Below are 12,904 nucleotides of genomic sequence, written 5' to 3' on the forward strand. Positions count from 1 at the left end.
AAGTATGAGGTCCTCTAACTGGACATGACACACAAGTGAGCTGGCTGTATGTTGAATGGTCTTTGAAAATAAAATCAGAACAATGGAAATATCAACATGTTCATGTCTCTCTGTTCTGCTCCTCACTTGCAGTAATCACTCCATATCAAAAGCTAAAGTTGTGTCTTCAACTGGGTCTTCTCTGTTTCCTGCTTTCACTTTGCCTTGGATTTACATGATGTAAGCATGAATGGGAAGCATCAAAACCTCTTTATTCCTAAAATACATTATGGAATATTTAGATAAAATTTCTCCAAAATGTGTCAGAATATCAAAAACAAAACAAAGCGTAAACAAACACAAAAAACCAAAATAAACAAACAAAAAAAACCAGCCACCACACACACACAGAAAAAAAGATTACACGGGATTTTTAACACAGACAAATTTCAAAACTTCCAGAGCAGGAACATTTTTAGGGGATGAGTGAGAAATAATTTAATTTTTGTAACATCTATCTTCACAGTAAGCAAATACACTTTCAGCCTAGACCAGACCTTTTAGTGGGTGAGTTTAAAAAACCTAATGCATTGAAATCTTGGAGTTTGTTTTCTTACACCAATTTTTTCCTTACACTGAATTTTTGAAATTTCAAGTTGAAAAAAATAAATTAAGGATATTTCATGTGCTTATGGATAACAATGTCTAGAGACACTCTCACTGTGAGAGTTAGATTTTAATACCAAAGTTCAAGAGAAGACTAAAAACCAACTAGTGGTCTGAGCATGTTAAATACCATACAACCATAAAAAGCAGCCACAGTAGATTACAACTGTGAAAGTTCAATAGTCCAGAAAATCATAAGAAATCATATATATATATGCTCTGATAGTCACATATGTAGTGCAGCTAATACTGGTGGTTGAAGCATGTATGCATTGTATGCAGCATTTGGTTAATTATTCCTTGTTATCTAAATCAAACCTCTGAATTTATAAATAATAACAAGCCCAACACACCATCTTTTCAACACACATAAATAAGCCAGTTCCCATTGATGTAGATTGAACCTTGTGTTAACACATACTGCCACTAGAGGATAGTGTTGTCATATTACTGTGCACACACATTAAGTACATGAAATTACTATAACATTCAAGTTACTTATTTTCTAAAGCCAGAAAAAAATAGTGTATTTCAATAAAGAAATACTTTCTTTGTGACAAACCCCGAAGCCTGTTTTTTTGAATAAAAATTAGAGAGCAAAATCACATGGCATAATTGCTTATTAGTTTATGTTTACTAACAATGTTTAACATGCTAATCATTTTCAAGTAAGTGGAATAAATGTATCTCAGACAGAGTGTGCTACCTGGGAATCTCCTGGAAGGAGACAGGCCTTGTGCAGGGGTCTGACATACAGCAGATAACTGAATTTTATTCTGGTGGTACTGGATATTTGAGTGAGTGACAGGTATCAGACTTGAAAATTGACTGACAGCCTACTGAGGATTAGGAACCAGATCAGACCAAGCTCAAGAATACTCACTTATGGCAACAACAGGGAATAAGAAACTCACTCCTGTAATGCATTACTTATACCCTCACTTCAGCAAAGCAGAGATAAATAAACTGCAGACTTCAATTAAAACATGCAGACTGAACGTGGGAAAAAAATCTGCACAAGTTTGAAGAGTACACTGTATCAAATAAAAAGCCATGATAAATTGCTGTCATCAGGAACAAGAAAGGAAAGGAGGAGAAACTGTCCCAGTCATCCCCCACAGCTCCAACTGATGCAGTAGCTGTAAGTTCAAAATAAAAATTCTAATTTCTGGGAAAAAAATAAAAATCTAACTTTAGTCTGGTGTTGATGTGGATATTATTATTCTATTGAGAGGGCCAGAATATATTTTACACACTTGTTTTCAGATGGAAATCTAGAGTGGAAGACAGTGAACTCATTTAGACCTAGGATGATCTTATGACCTTATTTGACACACTGAACACCACACTCTTCAGAACTAGAGAGCATTTTTCCTTAATGTTTACTATGTGCTTATATTACTAACATGAAAATACTTAAATTAAGGTGTGTATTTACTGAGGTTTTTTGGATTGTTTTAATTTAAAAAGTCAATAGGTTTAGCAATTGTTAGTATTTAGAGAAGAAAATAACAGTAAATGTGGCTTAGAAAATGACATTTATGAGATAAGTGAAGAATCTGAAAGAATGCAAGACTTGTTCATTCTCTTTATACATGTAAGGTAGTTATAAAAAGATGATCACCTACTGCTAGGATATCCACTAGAAGGAGGACTAGAAGAACCACAGGAAATATAAATTAAACAGTACATTGAGAAGAATTAAAAAAATTACGGTGATCATTCTGCCAAGGAACAGACCCACTAAGAAGGCTGTAAAACCTTCTTTACCAAAGGTTTTTCAGTAAATTTAAATGTGCTTGTCATAGATTATTTAGGAGAAAAAAAACAGACAAGAGCAATGGGCTATCATGGATTCTCTCTTCACGTCTATTCCACCTTTCCTATATATAATTCTTGTACGATCTTAAACAGCTGCAAGACAAAAATCTCTATTCATTTGCAATCTTACTAAAAACCAATGCTAAGTGGGAAAATGGCGTTGTACCTGAGTGGTTCACTCATTTTATTAGTAATAGTAATATGACATTTTTAGGAAAAGGGATCTGAATTAGGTATATACTAGCTGTTAATAATTAAGAAATCTGTCTCCATTATTGGTGGGTTTTTTCAGTTGTAAACACATACACTTAGCACACTTCTCTATCCGCTTGTGCAAAAATCACCATGTAAATAATTCTCTTTTCCTAGCTATCAGTTCATCAGTAATATCAGACAACTCCCAATCTTGGGAACTCTGCTACCAATCTCTGAAAGTTTGTTTACAGTACTGAAACCAGTTACTAGAAAAAGGAACTAGTAGTTACTAAAAACAAAAGAACCCCAGATTCTTCAGCTTTGTCACCCCACAACAGAAGCATTAGTCTTCCAAACAGAGTTATTTAAATTCAGTTTTTAATATTAAAGTATTTAATAACTTTATTAAATTTTATTAGGTCATCTTTTTTAAAATGAATGGAATATGAGTAATTTTGAACCCAGGAAACTCCAAAAACACTTTGCAAGGATTTTCCTGTGAGCTGCTTCTTTATGCCTTACACTTGTACAGATGACATCACTTTACTATGGTTGTTTTCATAAACATATTTTACTTCCATTTCAGTAGACTTTTGTATTAACATATGTTAATATTCCAGCATTACACTTTATTGTTTGCAGATGATATTTAAACAATAAAATTCTGTATGTGATGTCCGCATTCTAAAGAAATCCACCAAATCTATCAGACCTTCTATAGTATGAAATGCTTCATTCAGATAAGGGTTTGGGGTTTTGTCTATGACTGCTGAAACTTGTTTTAAGTTGTAGTTCTCATTTCCTTACAAATTAATTTCATTTTCCTTGAAACATTTACAACAGCTCTTTAATTGCATATAATGTCAGAACATGTGTCCTGGGTCGTTCAGTCAAGTCATTGTTATTATTATTACATAATATTATTATATCTGTACCAACAAGGCACTTGGCTGAAGGTATATGTGTTCGGGCACATTCAGTTTTGTTTTTAAATGCACATGATTAAGCAACTGTGAAAAGAAAACTGCTGGCAGATGATCTTTACAGAAATGGGTAACAGCTTTCACAAAAAGAAGTCTAAGTACATTGTCAACAGAGATACTAAACTCTGATCTATGAAATATTTTAACCAGCATTAATTGCCGGGGGGGAGGAGGGGGGGTGATGACAAGGAGAACCGAAACTGAACTTCAGGTTCTGGACCATGACCAGTCACACATTACCCAGGACATCAGTTTAATTTTTCTTTAAATTTAATCAGTAAGTTGCAGAGATATTAAGAAACAATTTTCTCCTCTATTCCACCTTTCGATCTCTTGGCTTTTGTTATACTGCTATGAAACATGTTCTCAAATTGCCAGTGACTATGGAGCACCTGGATTTTTAATGTCAGGGTTGCAACTGGCTTTCCTAATTCACATACTCTTACATAACCTAAGTAATAGAAACAAGAATGCTTCATATCCCACCTTAATCCCCACCTCATTTTTTATATAAAAACTATGTCTGAGGTTGAGTTTGACTTCAGACAATAAGGGTTGTGAAAAATACCCTGCTGAATGAGCCAGTTGAGGTGGTAAAAGTGCTACAGTAGATGTAGCAACACTGATACTAGCAAAAATGAGACACAATTTGTCTCAGTTGAAGAATTACAATAAATACAACTGCAAAAAAATCCCCATCTAAACCAGCCTAGGACCCATCTGTACCTGTTTATCTATATAACCTCTTCAGAGTTTCTTACTAGGTGAATACTAGGAACAGAAAAGGCCTTGATGCTGGTCCTTGTCCTGAAGGTCAAAGCCAAAATGAGCAGTCAGACCAGCAGGGAGACTGGTCTGCAGCAAATCCTTAGAGATCCTGTAATTTATGCTGTCAGTTACCTACCAGGCACTGGTTGCCATAGCTATAGCTCCTCAGCCCCTCTGTACTGCAGTAACACAATATTTAAGTCACAAAGGCATGAAAACTACAGAGATCTGTAGAGATAAACAGCCAAGCTTTTGGTGGTTTTGGCCAGTTCATGCTACTTGATATTAAAACAAATATTTTTTTTTAAAAAAAATCATAGACAAAAAAGAACTTTTATTTTGCAAATGTTTTGGATCAAGGATGAAACCTGTGTGCCATTTTCTTCCAGGCACATAATTATTTTTCCAGTGTATACAAACCACCCTTTCTAAGGAAAAAGACATCAATACTTCACAAAAAAGCAAGACTTTCAGAGACATTAAGAACTTAACAGCTAATACCATCTTGTTTTGGCTGCAGACTTTCATCTGACAATTTTTCAAATCATATTGTTCCACAATATAAAAACAAAACAACTCCCCAAATGATAAGACTGTAAATTACAGGTTTGAATGGCTTGAGTTCTAATGCAATAATTGTAATGTGTCTGGTAAAACCGTTAATTAAAAATGTTAAAATGCTGTTCAAAACAAACAAATTCTCTAGATATTTTTGGCTATTTTACTAGCATTGACATTTCCTCTGACAGAACTGCAGCAATCTATGTAAGCATTTGGCTTCTTAAGTCCAAAACATTACATTACTCCTTTCATAGCATCAAGCAATTTGTATTATCAAGTACTAAATTAGTTGTTTTAGTTATAATAAACTATTATACAAGTTACTCTTCTTTGCTTAGGCTCCTTCTTTTGGAAAAGTATTTTGAAGCAGCGATAAAACTTATTAATGTCTCGTAGATTCTTATGAAAACACTAAGCAACCTCATATTCAAGGATCAATTCTATTGTTATACCACGTGTTTTAATTCTTTTTATCCCCTAAAACAGAAAATACCATGAAATTTGCCACGGCTACTAAGGAGATGCTAGAGTTCAGAAGATAAATAATGCCGGGCTAGCTTATGCTGGAAGAGCTAATAGCAACATAAAAGCTAGAGCACAATCCCTAAATACATTATTAATGATGTTTTCTCCTCCAATCAGCAGATGGACACTGAACAGCTCAAGTGACTGGTAATGGGATACACAGCTTTTCATCTCAAAGTATCTGCTTCAGGTCTGCCTCATGTGGATTATGACAGTTACTGTTTGACAGGTATTCAATAGCCAAAATGTAATAACTAGTCTAGCTTTTCCTGTGCAATCTGGTTAACAAAGCTGGCAGGTTGTTTTCAAACTCAGGGCTGAGTAAGCCAGGAGACTGGATTATCCTTTTAGGTCTAAAGGTTCAGTCCTTCAAAACAAATTTGAAACCCAGGTGCAAACGGGACAATGGACTTAGTGGTCACTTTCCATTAGTGTCCATTAGGTGTTTTTTCAATGACTAAATTAACTTTTAAACACATAAACAACAACAACAACAACAAAAATAGAAGAAAATCAACCTGAGAAGAATGGAAAAAAAGTTAGTGTAATGAGACAGACTACTGTTTACATAGAGCTTGGCATGAAGGACATGATTTATTCCTTCTTTTACATGCACAAGGCGTAAGAATTTTTAGTATGGATACAAACATACAGTATGCATGCAAAACATCTGTATCGTCCAAAAAGAATTAGTAAATTGATAAAAATAACTTATTGTAACTCCCTTTTGCAGGAAGCCTGGCAGCTGCTTTCTCAACAAAACTTACCATGAGCTTTGAATTTTTTGTAGGCTTTTTTCATGTTTACCCAGCACACCGATCACACTTATGTTTTCACTGAATTAACCAAAATAGGAGTATTTCAAACCAGACCCAAAGGCTGCCTACATCACCTGGAATCTGATAGCAAAATTAGTCATAATGTAGAAGAACAACCCCTGTGAAAAGAAAATTTCCATCAGGGTGTATTTGGAGTAAGCCTAGCAATAGCCATCTCAGACATAATTAATCAGTAAATTTCAAATATAAGGTCAGTATCATATAAAAGCTTTTTTAATGAGAACATTTTTGAAAATGTATCAGGTATGAAAGGGAATTATACATGTAAAAGTGCTGCAGACATCTAGTAGTAGGTCATATGTTGAGTCAGAATTGTTAAAAATAAAACCATGTTACCTCCTTGACATCCATGGCCATTATCTTCAAGTTTTATCTTCTCTCAGCTCAGTGCAGAACATGAAGACAGATGCTGAAGACAGCTCTCTGATAGGATTAAATTCTTTAGGTTAAAGATGGCTGAACACATAATTTAAATCTGGATCTCTGTTTATGTACACAAATCCATTACAATCATACTTCAGTAGAATGATTGAAATTCAGTTTGTATTTAAAGTTACTTGTTATCACCATTATTAGAATTGCAGTCCAGATTGCCTTCTTCCTTATTCTAGGCACTGTAGAGACAAATTGCAGTAAAGGTAGACTAGAGAGATAAAAGATGTGAAACAGAAACATAGAGATTAACTTGCCAAAATCACACTGCAAATCAATGGTCACGTTAAGAATAGAATCCAGATCATTCAAACCCCAGTCCTTTGCTGAGCTCACAGAATGCTCCCTTGGGCTTTTTCTAAGACATCTTTATTAGCCATCAGTGTTTACCAGTAGTAATTAAAGTTACACCATAAAAAGGTCTTTTAAACACAAAGCATCTGAATTTACCATCCCTCTGTAATGTTTACAGAATAATCAAAAGTTGACTAAGAGGCTCCTGAATATACCTGCTGTACCATGTATATTCAAGGTTCACTCAGGCCTACATGAGCCTATTGGGCCAGTGGGATACAGTGAACAGCATGCACAGGAATACAAGGGTGAGCATCAAGTGATGAACTTTATCCCTTCAGGCCAAATTACACTGACCTATACACAGCTGAGCAGCCTGGAAATGCACAGTCAAAGGCTGAACACACTCATCTGAGTGACTAGCAAGCCTTTCCATCTCTTAAGAAATGTATACCTAGTAAATTTTACTTTTTAATTGCTTTAATTTACTTTTAATTGCTCAGCTTTTGATAATTTTCCTATGCTATAATACTTCAGTCTTCAATTAAAACCTCTGGTTGGTTCCATAATACAGGTAAATTTAAAAAAAAACTTTTAAAAGATTAGCTATTAGTTCATCTAGTTTCTGACATTTTAGATAAATACTAAAATGCCTTCACATATTTAGTAGAACTAAAATTCAAATCCAACTTACTACAGTCAGAAAAAATCTAATTAACTTGGGGTGATGAGTAGGATTTCTATATAAATGTATGTAAAGAAATCTTTATTTATGTATCTTACATACCTTATCTTGTTTCTGTACACATTTTGTTTACCTTACTGCCATTATCCTCTTTACATATAAGAAAGAAGCTTTAAATGTAAAGTACCACGAGAATTATGAACAGGCACTTACCAATCTGCTTCTTTTATATGCTAATAACAGGGATTTTTCATTTCAATTTATTTTGAAAAGCAGGTAACTTTCAAATGACTGCTAATTCTTTCTCTGAAACAATACATGCAGGCAAAAAATCTGTGTCAAAGGCCTTGTTTTTTGACATCTCAGTAATTGTCCACACATATTATTTTCTGTCAGTACTTTTATTTGAACACCTGCCTGGTGTTCAAAAGACATTCTAGCGTATCTAAGAAATTATGATAAAATGTAAATACAACTCACAACTATGCAGAATTTCTAAAATAAATACTGAACACAAGATGCAAACAAATTTAAGTCTAGGGCAAAATCTGTACAGGCATACCAGACAGACAGAACACATCATGATATAAATATAGATGGAAGAGAAATCTGCAGTTACGTTGCCCTAACACCTCCTATTGTAAGGTTCCAGTTTGAAATGCTTATAAACTTTGCCAATGTTTAAATCTAAATACTTTCAGAGTATCTGATTTTTTTAAACCTTCAGTAAAAATGGAGCTGACACCTTCTAAAATGTGACTAAGCAAAAATATTCTGGTTTACCAAAGTGGACAAATTCTTATAACACTTACAGTGAAACACTGAATATAGAATGATGAACTCCTCAGTACAAGAGACATGGAGCTCCTAGAGTAAGACCAGCAGAGAGCTACAAAGATGATTTAGGGACTGGAGCATCTCTCTCACAAGGAAAGGCTGAGGGAGCTGGGCCTGTTCAGTCTTAAGAAGAGACAAATGAGAGGGGACTTCAATATGTACAAGTATTCAAAGGGAAGGTGTCAGCAGGATGGAGCCAGGTTCTTTTCAGTGATAGGACAACAGGACAAGAGGCAGCAGGCAGAAAGTGAACACAGCAAGTTCCACCAGAACATGAGGAAGAACTTCTTTACTGTGCAATGACCGAGCACTGGAACAGACAGACCAGAGAGGGTGTGGGGTCTCCTTCACTGGAGATATCCAAGAACCGTCTGGATGTAATCCTGTGCCATGTGCTCTGGGATGACCCTGGGTGAGCAGGGAGGTTGGACCAGATGATCCACTCTGGTACCTTCCAGCCTGACCCATTCTGTGATTCTGTGACTCAGAAGTTTTGCCATCCAGTAGAATCTACAGCTGAATTACAGACCAAGGCTTCCAACATAGCACATAAGGAGATTTTGACTACACCTATACTATCAGGTTGAATCATCACCTGTTTGGTTCCAAGTCCTCTTTATTAGCATTCAGTCTGTGCACATGCTTGATTATTCCTGGAATACCCTCTGAAGCAAAATAACAAGGTTTCCTCTTAGTCAAAATCTAGAAGCCATTCAGTAGCCAGATGGCTCTAGGAAATGGTTTGAGTACGAAGTCTCTCTGCACTTGATCCAATCCTCCAACATCATCCTTGCAAGCCTTTTGCCTGGCATGACCCCATAGCACGTCTCTCTGATAACATGTTTCAGTAGCAGATAAGTGGTGTGCGCAAGTAGTGTGCCCTTTTATCATGGGCAAACAAAATAGGGTTTTGTTATTAAAGAACCTTTCAAAATTGTTCAGATGTCTCATATGAAAACATAGACTTTAAAGTGCCAAGAGGGAGTTGGTGTGGCAGAGGACTCCATCACAGCTTTTGAAGATAAAGGACCCTGACTACCAAAACAGATGTGGTAGGACAGCTTGATGCTGAGGGGTTTCAGTGTAGCCCCAGGCAACGATATTTAAAAACAAGCTTCACCCATCTTAAAGTACACAGTAAGAAATGGCCCGATCACAGGATGTGAGCACAGCAGAGGAGTGATATTTGTGCTGTGCATGCAGAAAGGCTGTGGAAAGGCCTGCAGAAGCCTACAAGACTCCTGGAAATCCTGCACGGCGTAGCAGCAGGCAGCCTGCCCTAGGGGGAGCAAGCCAAAAGCTCTGTTGATGGAAGCTACTCCTCACATTCTGACAAGGAAGCACGGATTGCTCCTGAAAATCAGAAATGCAGCGTATTCATCAGCTGAGAAGATGGACACTTCTGAGCACACATAGAAGCAGCCCCTCATGCACAAACTCATGGTACTTGCAGGGTTAAGTCCTGAGTGTGCCTTCTGAGTGTGTCTTTCAACTCTTCCCACACTGAGATAAAAATATACAGCTATATTAGCTATGACAAATCCTAAAAAAGGCAGAAAAAAAAAATATGAAGTGTTGAAAGAGAAAATCTTGTACGGCATCAACAGGAGGTACAATTAATTGGATCTCTTCGTTCATTCTATAAATATCAACTTAAGTATGATAAAAATGAAAATGTAGGAGTCTTAGCTGCAGTCACCTTTATGTTACTAGTCTCACTCATCTGATACAAAATTAATCTTCCCTTTGATATCATGTGGGAAGAAGGAATCCTAGTACATGTATGGGAACATTGTACTTAACGCAGCAAAAACCCAGAATGAACAAAGACTGCTAAAAATTGCATCGAAATACACCATAAAAATACTCAATTTGGATAGGAAAAAGAGAAGAATTACCAAAAATAAACATGTCCCTGCTACCCTCTAAATGCTAGGCACAGCCAATAAATGTTAAACAGATTATTATATCATATTTTTAAGTATCTCTTAACTCATTACAAATGCAAAAAATAAACCCACAAAAATAATGAAAATGTGACAGCAGACATCCCGGTTCATATATGTTACCAACAGAGTTGCACCTCTCTGAGTTTATTCTCACAGAAAGATTCAACTCCATGACATGCAGCAAAGTCTTGCTTGTATGATCCTTTTATTTGCTTCACTGAGACGGAAGAACACCAAGCGATTTGTACAAAGTGTTTTAATGTTACTATTTTTGTAATTCCCATCTCTATGGAATTTGGGTACCAGCACACAAATGCAGGCACTTCTCACTGGAATTGGCATTCTGGATAAGACAAATGGTTCATCCGGCTTAATAGCCCGTCTTTGATCATCATCTGAATTCCCACATGTAGGTCATTTTAATACTTAATAACCACTGTGCAAACTGTAGCCACAAGCAGATAAAAATGTTTTAACTGTCATTAGATAATATTAGATATTTTTGTTATATATAATTTGTCCAGGATATTACTGAACCTCAGTAGTGATGCCTGCCACGTAGTTTAACCCCAGTAGGCAGCTAAGCACCACAAAGCTGCTCACTCACTTATCCCCAGTGGGATGGGGATGAGAATCAGCAGGGTAAAAGTGTGAAATTTCATAGGCTGAGAAAAAGACTGTTTAATAATTAAAAAAAAGAGAGAGAGAATAAAAAAGAAATACGCAAAAAAACCCCAAACAATTGCTCACCACCAGCCAACTGATGCCCAGCCAGTCCTCAAGCAATGACAACCCCCACCAACCTCCCCATCCCTCCATCCAGTTTTACTGCTGAGCAAGACAACATACAGTATGGAATACCCCTTGGGTCAGCAGGGGTCAGCTGTCCCAGCTGTGTCCCCTCTCAATCTCTTGTGCACCCCCAGCCTCCTCACTGGTGTGAGGAACAGAGAAGGCCTTGAGGTTGTCTAATCACTGCTCAGCCATAACAAAACCATTCTTATGTTAGTAACAGTGTTTTCATCCCAAATCCAAAGCACAGCTAGCCCCATTAGAAGGTACTGTGAAGAGACATAACTCTATCCCAGTACAATGCCTTAGTAACGTTCTGCGTGAGTTTTCCATACTCATTATTTATGTTTTTTCACATTCATTTTAAAATTAAGTTGGCCCAAACAGAAATCCAGAATCCACGTGTTAATTAACATGGACAATGGTTACTGATATACAATAGCAGGCCAGTTACCAGTCATATGTAACAGCATTTCCAAGTGGTCCAGGAGCTCTATTTAAGCTCTGGCCTGTGCACCCAAACCTGGCCTGCTTTGTCTGAGCTGTATCTATACCCAGCCCTGTCTCTTTCCAGCATGGCTTACTGACTGAACTTCCTAGGTGGACCTCAGGTGCACATTGCAGGTACACCATTCTCTCTGGCCCTGGTCTCCTGGATGAACCATAAACCTGTGTTATAATGCTCCTCTCTCTCGGCTTGTCTCCTTGAAGCTCAGATCTGTGTTATAGGAAGTCTTGTCTCCATTTTGGTCTTTGGTCTCCTGTTTTTCCTTAGTGGATTTCTTGGGTGGACCGCTGACATTTACCTTGCCTTGTCTCAGACTGGTGACTATGACTATCCTGACCCCATTGGGATGGTACCCTGGTCAGAGAGGACCTTGTCTTTGCTGTAGCCATGTTCTTTTCCGAACTCTTTCTCTCTCATGGAAAAACTCTTGCTGCTCCCCAGTAGAAGACAAGCAAGGTGACTTCTGGTTTTGCCAATAAGCCTCTGGGAGCTCACTGAAAAGCGTGTGTAACATGAGCTTTACTACTTACCTGAAGGAAAGAGAGTCATGATTTTATTTTTTTTTTAAAGTGAAAAATCTCATAGCAAACCTTTTCTATAATGCTATCATTGCCTAAATAATTGATAATGTTGTTCACTACATTCAAATGAAATCTTATCAATTGTTTTAAACATAAGAGGCAAGAGTGAAATGAATTAAGACCAGACAAAACTCAAAGAAATCTGTATTTCAATGTAATAATTCCATGGTCATTGAAAATTCATAAAGTTGAGATTTAGATAGCATAATTAAACATCCATGAGCATTTTTAAAAATTTTTTACCAGTCTAAACTTTACAAAACTATGCATCAGTATTACAGCTAGAGGGTATCCAATACTGACACTACTACACATACATATGATTAATTATGGTTCTGAATGTGCATCTCTAGTTCTGTGTTAAGTGATGCCAATAATTGCCATTTGTAACCATGTGGTCACACATAGAGCTAAAATATCATGCTGTCTACATGCATGAAGCTCCAAATTGGACCCGTTACTCATTACTTCAAAAGAGTCTGACTTTTA

The 12,904-nt window shown here is 36.6% G+C and overlaps 1 long non-coding RNA gene across 2 annotated transcripts in view; it reads right to left on the reverse strand.

Annotated features, from left to right (window-relative positions):
* The window catches only part of LOC116788746, a 50,350-nt gene that overhangs the window by 34,008 nt on the left and 3,438 nt on the right, over positions 1–12,904 (reverse strand). The window contains exons 2-3 of one of the 2 annotated variants that reach the window (XR_004357753.1): positions 7,962–8,054; positions 6,675–6,951 (exon numbers count right to left, since the gene is read on the reverse strand). The exons of the other annotated variant lie outside the window; for it this stretch is intronic. This is a non-coding gene — a long non-coding RNA (uncharacterized LOC116788746). Of the gene's footprint in view, positions 1–6,674; positions 6,952–7,961; positions 8,055–12,904 lie in introns of those variants that run through there. 2 annotated transcript variants of the gene reach the window in all.

The sequence above is a fragment of the Chiroxiphia lanceolata genome, chromosome 6 (genome assembly GCF_009829145.1).
Source record: "Chiroxiphia lanceolata isolate bChiLan1 chromosome 6, bChiLan1.pri, whole genome shotgun sequence".
In the NCBI taxonomy this organism is placed as follows: Eukaryota; Metazoa; Chordata; class Aves; order Passeriformes; family Pipridae; genus Chiroxiphia; species Chiroxiphia lanceolata.